This window comes from Cryptomeria japonica, chromosome 9 (genome assembly GCF_030272615.1).
Source record: "Cryptomeria japonica chromosome 9, Sugi_1.0, whole genome shotgun sequence".
NCBI lineage: Eukaryota > Viridiplantae > Streptophyta > Pinopsida > Cupressales > Cupressaceae > Cryptomeria > Cryptomeria japonica.
Window position 1 is genome coordinate 302,839,233 of NC_081413.1, and position 10,951 is coordinate 302,850,183.

Here is a 10,951-nt window from a genome sequence, read left to right on the forward strand (position 1 = left end):
GAAAGAAGTATCATCAAGATCAATGATTCTTTTGACTCTTGCTGACAACTTGGCTTCTATCTCATTAAGCCATATCTGCTTGTCTTTTAACTGATCCGGATTAGCAAAAACTCTTGGGAGCAACTCACAAACTTGATCAGTGTATTCCTTCTTAAGCAGTTTAACCCTTCTATCCACATTATCCACCTCTGTTGCCAATTGCATTAAGACCTTAGCAACATCAGAAGTGGACTTGATAATGGGATTAGCTCTTGCTTCATCACAGGATACACACATGAACTCTAGATCTTGCTCCCTAGGTCTCCATCTGTCAAAAATGGGTGTCAAAATTGCCTTATCTCTTCTCAGCTCATTCCATATCTCCATAATTTTTCCCACATTGTTGTAAAGCAATGAGGCATTTATCGTATCTCCAAAACTAGAGATTGTGGCCCTTACCTTTTCCTCATACTTCCCTGCATATAAAGCCTGAGCCTGTTTCAGGTTTTCTAGTTCCAGGGGAGTAATCTCAATCATTTGAGAGCTGGAGGGTGCTGGAGATGGTGGAAGTTCAATGATGGGACTAGTGGGTGGAGGTCTTGCAGGAGAAGAGGAAATCATCAGTGTTGAAGACTCACCTCGTTGGTGTTGTCCCATCAACTGGCTTTGCAGCTTAGCAATGATGCTATCTTTACCTCTCACCTCCTCCTTGGCACTGTTATAGGCCTTCAAAACTGTCTCCAACTTGATTTGGAGGGCCTCTTTTTGTTGGCTTCCTTCTCTGCCACTGCAACACTGAATTTTGCAGTTTCCAACACAGTGCTAGTAGCCTCTACTACCCCTGTACTCTGTACTCTCTTTATCATCATTCCACCAAGGTAACTTGACCCTGGGGTGTCTTTGCCTTTCTTGCCCTCATTTCTCTTGAGAGACCACATGACCAGTGCAGCATTATCCTTATTAAAGGTAACTCCTTCCATGGGTTTGGTCTCTTTTCTTACTGCATCTAACATTAGGGCATCTGCAATATCCCACTTTGGTAAGATAAGCACTCCAGCTTGTGCTACCATATCCCTTCCCTGCTCAGGGGTGATGGTTTTGAATTCCTCCATCATTTCTTGTTTTATTTCTTCCTCCACTGAGGCTGAATCTTTATTGGGTTGCTCAGCCTTTCTTGCCACACATCTAGCATTATATCTATCTATATGTTGTTTCCAAATGAATTGCATAAATGCTTCCGATGTGACAAAAATGTCATCAGCTAAAAAAGCACTACTTGCCTTTTTTATCTCAAGATCCCATTCCTGACCTTTGAGTTCAGTGGAGGTAATGTCCATTTCAGCATCAATGGGCTCTTCTAGCATCCCTTCCTCCACTTCATCATAGGTGTATGCGATTTCACCTAAGCTACCCAACTACAAGAGGTATTCAGCTGCTGCTTGTTCATCTCCTATATGGATAAGGGATTGGGATGGGGAATACAAAGGTGTATCTGATTGCACTTCCTTCCCCACCCTTTGCTTCTTTGGGCTATCTTGGATGTCAATGACATCTTGTATCTTCCTCTTTCCTTTGGATGTAGAGGGCTCCCCTGTTGTAGGCACTAGCATACTGTAACCTGATTTCTTGTGCAATGTGTAATCACCAGGAGGAATTGCTTTACTGGAAGCTGACCTCCTTAGGATCATTCTAGCTTTTTCAGGGTTGCTCTTAATCATAGCTTCCCTCTTCTCCTTCAGTGTTTGCATCACATCTTCAAAGCAAACAATCAAAAAATTTATTTTTTCTTCCAATGGGAAGAAGCTAGATAATGGGTCATAGCTAGCATCAAACTGATGCACAAAATCCAAGGCTTTCTTATATGCCACCCACTTTTCTTTCCTTAATTCTTGCTCATCTAGATCAAACTCATTTCTGATGAGGTCTTCAGGAAATTGGAATTGATGAGGCCTACCTCTAAATGCTACCTTCTTCCTAAACACACTGTTGAAGAAGTCCTCTGGATCAGCACACTTGGACACTGTAGTGGATAAATGATAAGGTTTGAGGAAATCCTCAAAGCAATTCCAACCTCCCTTTGTTATTACGAATTGGTGGGCTATGGTGGCTGCAGGGAAAATAGTCCCTTTACCTCTGCCTATTAACTCTGCCTCTTGTAGGCCACCAATTTGCCTAAGGATTTCCGCTATTCCCACTTTGAGAGGGACCTGGTAAAGTAACAAAAATGGAGCACCCCTGAAACCAAAAACTCTTAAAACTGTGGAGACTGGATATAAATAGACGTCGCCCCAGTTATGAACAATTTTGATGTTCTCTGCGAATTCTTTTGGCCTTATGAATTCCAGAAGAACCTTGGGGACTCTTGGGTTATCAGAGCAGAGGAAAGTCCTTATTTTAGATGCAAAATATTTATCAAACTTTAGGAAACTAGCATCCTCTCTGTCCCATGACAACACAGTACTCCATAATTGCACTGACATTTTCTCTCCTTTCTTCTCCTTAACCAGGTCTAGTCCACTGGCGAAATAATCACCACCTTTGAAGAGAAAAAGGTGCATTAAGAGCGAATACCATCCGAAAGGTCTGTCCACCTTTCCATTCTTTATTCCTATCAACCTTCCATGGATAGCATCGCCAATGAAAGAGGCATAATCAAATGTGATAGCAAGAGAAGGATTCAAAATGTGGGCAATCATTAGCAAGTAATGATTGGGCATATCTGCTTCAGAATCCTCTCCTAGAACTTGACAAAGTGCCCAATACATCCCTTTAGCCCTCAGGGTAAACATACTTAATGAGAAGGGCTCTTGCGTGTTGGGTCCTACAACTGCTAACCCTCCTATTTTCACAAAAAGTTCCTTGAGAGGCCCATTCCTAAGATGACTCCTCTGTGCACCGTAAACTTGGGCTAATGCTGTGAAATTTATAGGTTCCAGGAAATTTGTGAACTCATTAAGTCCAAATGCTGTCCTAAATTCTTCAGCATTAATTTCCACAAGGGTTTTCCCATTTACATCTCAGATGCATCTTGTTACTGGATCATAATTTAATGCCATTTGGGTTAGCAGGTTTGTATCCATGAATACCCCTGGGACTACTATCTTCCCAACATCTAGTTCCCAGATACTGTTTTAAGGAGCAGGAGAATTTCTCATTCCAAATCCAACTTTAAATAACCCCAACCTGGACAGCCCAACCTGTGGGTCTCTCAGCCAATTACCTTTGTCATACAACCCTTCTCCTATTTTCAGACGGGGAGCTCTGGGCACTAACTCTTTGACCTTTGATGCCTGATTGGTTGATAACGTTAACTGCTCTAAAAAATCATCACATACACTTCTTTCTAAATAGTTAACCTTGCCGGAAAATTCCCTTTTAGGAGCCATTTTGAAAATGCATTGAAATGAATATCACTCTTAAACAATCCTGCAACAAAAGAATTCTTACTTAGAACACCACACAAGAATTGCTACAAAAATATGAGAGAACCTGATCGTTGCTTGAAGGAATTTTTTTCTACAACTGAACTGTCTTGCTCTGGATATGAAGGAGATAACTCTGCGTCTGCTCTTCTGCAAAATCTTTTAAAAGATATCTTCGCTTGGTAGTTAGGAAATCAAATATTTGTACTCAGGGCCTTAACTGTAACATTGATTCCGCATGCTCCGACCGTCCCTTCGAAATTGAATTCATATGAGAATTCGTATTTTTCGCTCCAACGGGTCACAACATTCCTGTAAGTGTTCCATTTTTCTCTTTCGCAACTTCGCGAAGCATAACCATCGGGCAGCTTAGTCTTGCGAAATAGCGCCAACCGTTCGATCAAAAGAAACTTGATCGAACATTAGATTAACCGATGGCTTTTAGCCTTTTTCTGGGTCCCGCTTTTTTATTGGCTGCATAATACCACATGGCATCGAATCATTGGCCTTGAAATTCCCTTCGCATTCTACTTAATACTGGCCACGTGTCTTTCTTTTATACTGACATTTTGACCTTGGCAGGCCCACACTTTCTACTTTGACCACGTATCATCATGACACATGGACGGTTCTCGTTCATTCTCGCTATTTCGCGGGCATAAAGAGTGAGCACTTTACCCTTGCGAAATAGCGCCAGCCGTTGGATCATCTCTGAAGTTGATCGGCATTTAATCCTCCGAGAATGCTCTCAGGAATGGTGGGCCCGCTGACTCGTCATGAACACCTGGCACCCAGTCACCTGCGGAGCTGACTTGTCACTCTGTCATTTGCCAGAAGGAAACCACGGGGGCCCCACTTTCATCTCAATAGCCCTATAGTCCAGGTAATCATCATGACATGTGGATGGTTCTCATTCATTGTCGCTATTTCACGGGCATAAAGAGTGAGCACTTTACCCTTGCGAAATAGCGTCGGCCGTTGGATCATCTCTGAAATTGATCGGCATTTAATCCTCCGAGAAGGCTCTCAGGAATGGTGGGCCCGCTGACTCATCATTAACACCTGGCACCCAGTCACCTGCGGAGCTGACTTGTCACTCTGTCATTTGTCAGAAGGAAACCACGGGGGCCCCACTTTCGTCTCAACAGCCCTATAGTCCAGGTCATCATCATGACACGTGGACGGTTCTCATTCATTCTCGCTATTTCATGGGCATAAATAGTGAGCACTTTACCCATGCGAAATAGCGCCAGCCATTAGATCATCTCTGAAGTTGATCGGCATTTAATCCTCTGAGAGGGCTCTCAGGAATGGTGGGCCCGCTAACTCGTCATGAACACCTGGCACCCAGTCACCTGTAGAGCTGACTTGTCACTCTGTCATTCGCCAGAAGGAAACCACGGGGCTTAAATAAATTGTTACCAGCTGCACCTACCAGGTCATCTCCATCTGCGACTTGACTCACCTCCGGGGCCCACCTCTCAGCTTTTTAATCCTGACCCACTGACTATTGTCTTCAAGTGCCATGTGCCGCCATTTTACTCGCTGTCAACAACCAGCTGGACTATATATGTGGCATGCCATGTGGTTTTCGCAACTTCGCGGGTTTTAAACTATGCGCAACTTCACCTAGCAAAATAGCACGAACCGTGGATTAATCCGCAAGATGCGCACTGGTTACCGGGCCCGACAACTTTAAAAGAAAAATACACAAGGCATAAAATTTTTGATTAATCAACATAACCTGCCTAGGCAAACAACAAGGGGGAACACATCTTATGACCCCACGACCCATTACTTAAGTGAATAAAGTAACGACAGATTAGAAACCAGAGGGTTTAAAACAAATAAGATAGGATCTAAAATCAAAAACCTTTAAACCCTTAAAGGCTAGAACAAAGCTGAAGCACTTGGAACTACACCCTATTCAAAAATTTCAACAAACTATAGCCAATTATGGGAAAAGAAAAAACCAATTTTAATCAGTGATAACAGCGGCTCTGACTGGGGATGGTTGATTGCGAGATCAACACAGGAAAACTTAGAAACTCTGGAGAAATAGACCAAAACACAGACCAAAACCAGAAAAGCAGGAAAGAAAACAAAATATGTACAAACAAAGGACCTACCGTGCATGGACATTAAGAGAAATAATGCTTCAGGAATTGTCCATGCACTGGAAATTCCTGCATCTCATCATCCATATTTTTCAAGAAATATGAATCCTTATCATTTAAGTCACAGACCACAAAAGGACCAATCCATAATGATTCAAATTTTTTATGCTTTCCTTTATCCTGTTCTTTTGCATTCCACTGAAGAACCATGTCATCAATTTGAAACTTCCTTAGTGATGTCCTTTTATCAAAAAGATACTTTGACTGCAACTGGATCTTCTAATTTTTCTTATGGGCAGAAGTCCTAAGATCCTCCATTTCTACAATTTGGATCATTCGGTTTTCCATTGGTACAGATACCTCCATGTCCTCATTCTGCAAAAACTTATACACTGGAAGTAGGTTATTTACCGGCAACCTGGCTTGGGTACCATAAACCAACTCAAAAGGTGACATTCCGATGGATTTTTTAACTGTTATTCTATCTGCCCATAGAGCTAACTTCAACTTTTGATCCCAAGATCTTCTATTCTCCTCTAGGATTTTCTTGATGAAATTCAACAGGCTTTTATTGCTAGATTCTGCTTGTCCATTCCCCTGAGGGTGATAAGGTGATGAGTATGACATAAGTATACCGTGACTATTGCAAAAACCTACAAATTCTTCTGATCTGAAACACATAGCATTATCCATTAACAATTTTGCAGGTGTTCCAAATCTAGTCACAATATTATCCATCAAGAAATCAATGACAATTTTACTAGTAGCTCTTCTTGTAGGGATGGCTTCTATCCATTTGATGAAATAATCAGTGGCCACTATGATCTGTCCATGGCCTCTCCCTGACTTCTCAACAATTTCTCCAATGAAATCAATGCCCCACTAGACAAAAGGAGCTTCTACTGAGACTGGATTTAGGGGTAAGGCTCCTTCATATTTAAGCTTAGAGGAGAATCTTTGACATGGATCACATCTCCGAACATATGCGTGGGTATCTTTAAATAAAGCGGGCCAATAATACCCAACCCATATTATCTTACCAACAGTAGTCTTAGCAGAATAATGACCTCCACATATTCCATCATGTATTTCAATCAACACCTGTTTAGCTTGAAATTCATCCAAACACATTAGTAACTCTCCATCTCTTTTTCTCCAGAAAAGATCACCCTGAATGAGCACATACTTTTGGGACTTGAGTTTCAAAGTTCTTTTCTAATTGTATGTCATTTCTTCTGGGAGTATATCACCTCTCAATACTTGGATTATTTCTGTGTACCAGGGTTGCCTCTCTATACTTGTGACCAAAGCATCTCTAACCTCAACATTGTGTACCTCTACATTCATGAGATTTGACTCAGTCATGAGCTTAGCCAAACCTAACCCTCTCACCAATTTGGTGATCTTTATCTCCAAGTTGAACTCCTGAATCCTATTAATCCATTTGCATCTCTTTCCAGTAACCTCAGACTGAGACAAAATATCTTTAACTGCAGCATGTGGGACATAGACGATAATGTTGGCATTCACTAAATATGGTCTAAAAGCCTTAACAGCTTTAACTAGGGCATAAGCTTGTTTCTCCATGGTTTCATACTTTAGTTCTACTGCCAGCAAAGATTTACTGTAGAAGGCTATGGGATGTTTGTATCCTTCATTATCCTTTTGTAATAGTACTGCAGCCACCGTGTGATATGAAGCAAAAGAAAACAGAGAAAAAGGCTTACTATAATCAGGGGATTTCAACACTGGTGCTTCTTGGATTGCCTTCTTAATCTCATCAAAAGCTTTTGAAGCTTCTTGATCCCAATGAAACTTTGTATCCTTCTTAACCAATTTGATAATAGGCTTCACTATCTCTGCGAAGTTTGCATTGAATCTCCTGACAAAATTTACATTACCTAAAAAGGATTGAATACCTTTCACATTTTTAGGTTCAGACACCCTATTGATTGCTTCAATTCTCTCAGGGTCTATTCTTACCCCTTCCTTGGAAACTATGTGTCCCAATAACTTTCCTTCAGTGACCCCAAAATGACATTTCTTGGAATTCAGTGACACACCAAATTCCAGGGCTTTATCAAACACCTTTTCTAGATGCCCACAATGATCATCAACTTTCTTTGAAAAACAAGTTAAATCATCTTGGTAAACCACCATGATAATATTTATGAATTCTTTAAAAGCCACATCCATAGCTCTCTAAAACATAGCTCCTGCATTTTTTAATCCAAATGGCATTCTCACATATACATAGGTTCCCCATGGAGTAGTGAAAGCTGTTTTAAACTGTTCAGACTCCTTTACCAACACTTGATTATATCCTGAGAAGCCATCCATCATGGATAAAAGATCACAACCTGTCACTCTTTGTAGCATTGCTTCCATATTTGGGGATGAATAATTATCTTTTAGGGAAGCAACATTCAGATTCCTAAAATCTACACACAATCTGATGTCTCCATTCTTCTTCCTTACTGGGACCAAATTGGAGACCCATGAAGAATGCCTTATTGTTTTGATAATTCCCCCTTCTCTCAATTTGGTCAACTCTTGTTGCATTTTTGTTTCTAATAAGGGGTTGATAGGTCTTTGTTTCTGTTTGAAAGGCTTAGCATCTGGAAGTAAAGGAACTTCATGCTGAAAAAGATCTTGTCTATACGCCTTTAGGTCTTCGTAAGACCAAGCAAAGACATGCTTATACCTTTTCAATAAATTGATAAGGTTAGTCCTAACATGAGGGGGTAATTTCTTTCCGATATATACCAGCTTAGGAAATGATTCTATCCCCAGGTTTACCTCTTCTAACTCTTAAAACTTAGTGGTAGATTGCTGGTGTAAATGACTATCATTGTAACTAAACATGCTCTCCAGCTCCACCAACCCTTTAGGTATCTCATTGGTTTCCAACTGGACAACATCATTTCCAAACACTATCTCTCTATTATCTACCACTTCCACCAATGTATTGCAATTAATCTTTTGTCCATCATAATCATCAACACATTGGATAAACCTAAGAATGTCTTCATCATCAGCAAAAACTTCCCAATTGTACACATTATTAGGGATAGTAGGTCTAGATTTTATCTCCACAGTGGAAATACCGGTTAGTGTTGCATCATCATTTTTCAAAGCAACATTAGCTAGGAAATCTGCCATAATATTTTTGGTTCGCTCTATCCAATTAATAGAAAATGCATCAAAATGCTCAATAACATCCCAAACAGCATGCTTATATTGCTTCAATTTATCATTCTTGGATGCATATTTAGATCTCACCTGAGAGACAACCAATTCTGAATCTCCCATTACTTTCAACAGTTGGATTCCATTCCTTTTTGCAACCTCAAGTCCTAGTAATAGGGCTTCATACTCTACAGTATTATTTGTGCATTGGAATGCCAATAAGAATGAGTACTTAAAAGTTATACCTGACGGGGACACAAAAAGAACCCCTGCTCCAGATCCTTCTTTGGAGCAAGCTCCATCAAAATACATCTGCCACAACCCATACTGCTGTGCTTGTAATTCAACTACAATTGGGTCAGTATTCTTCAATTGAGGTGAGATTGGTTGAAGTCTGTAGTTATCTAGATCTACATCAATCATACAATTAAGCATACTAGGGTCCATATTTTCAATTACCTTAGGAGCTCGCGGCTCTCTGTATAGTTTGACCTGGTTACCACCAATAGGGATAGTAGCATAAGATAAGTCCAGTTGAACATTTCCCCCTACTGCTGCTGCCCACTGCCTGGACAGTAACATACGATAGTGAGGTTTAGTATCAGTAACAATAACATCCATTTTGTAAGTGGCTTCAGGAAATGCTGTTATTTTTACTTCTACATCTCTCATTGTACCTATCATAGGCACTTCTCTGTTATCCATGGCATAACATTTCCCATACACAGTGGTTACTGATAACCCCAATTCTTTCATAACACCATAAGGCATTACATTAGCAGTAGCTCCTGAGTCTATCACGCAGTTTTTAATCAACCGGTTATTGACTAACAAAGTAACATAGAAGGGATCTACCTGAGAAGGCTCCTGAGTGATAGTGGTTCCAACATAGACTTCTGGGGTTTGGAACTCTTGATCCTTTCCAACTTTAGCCAAACTAGTGGGTAATACCATGTCGCTATCAGATACGCTAGAGAATAAAGACAAAGCTACATCCTTATGTTCTTTAATCTTTAGCAATTCTATTAATGGAACAGTGACTTTCATTTGAGTTAAAGCTTGGGCCATATCAAATGTAGAATTATTACATTTTTCAGTATTAACCTTAACCTTTTCTGTTTTGAATTGGCTTACCTTTTTCACTGTCTTTGCTCTTGGTACATCACCAACATTTTTGTCATCTATGCCTTTAGGTAAATCTTTAACTGGTTCATCTTTTTCTTGACGGACCTTGGGAATAGTAGAAGCACTGCTTGATGCCCCCTTTTTGGTGACTTCTTTTACAAACATAGACCCTGGCTCACCCTGATCAGTATCTCTCTTGGTGCTTCTCAGATTGTAGTTGTGTTTTGCTTTGGCAATTGCAGCCTTAGTGAGATTTCTAACTTCTTCCTCACTAGGCCTCCTAAGATGAACTTCTTCATCTTCAATTGTTACCACATTCAATGTAGGATGCTAACCTAAGGCTAACTGTCCTTGCACTAACCTTTCACTATCCAACACATCACTGTATTCACTTTGCATAGATTCTTCATCACTTTCTACAACAATTTCAAACATATTAATGTCAGGCTCTGCTTCTAGTCTCATAGATTCTTCCAAATCTTGGGCCACTGCACACTGATGAGGAGAATGTGGTCTGTCACAAGCAATACACCAAGGAGTATTTTCTATATTGTTAACAGTTTTCCCTTTCAAAGGATCCGGTGTATCTTGACTTTGGGCAATTTTGGGCTTCTCAATTTGGGGTTTACCATCCTTCCAATTTGTATTGTATGGCATATCATGTAATCTAGGAGGTCTATCTTGCCAGTTATAATGGGGCTTATCATTTTTGCTAACCTTGGCAGTCAAATCTTTCATAGCATTAACCAGTTTCTCCATTTTATCATCCTCTTTAGCAACTTTGTTAGGTTGCTGTTTGGTTTCATGCCATAATCTACCATCTGTCCTTCTTCCTAATTTTCCAGATGCTTTTCTATTACTTTCTACATTTATAGCAATTCTAAAAGCATCCCTTAAGTTATGAGGATTTTTATCTCTCAAAATATAGGCCATTTTGGAATCAAATGCATTGTATTATGTGTTAAGACACATGTTATCATCTAGCCTCATTACTTGATACAATCTGTGCATAGCTTTCTGGAATCTAGCATTGAAATCAGTGACTATTTCATTTTCAGATTTTCTAATATTATTGAACTCATTTAGCATGAAACTCACATTAGTCTTATCACCATACTG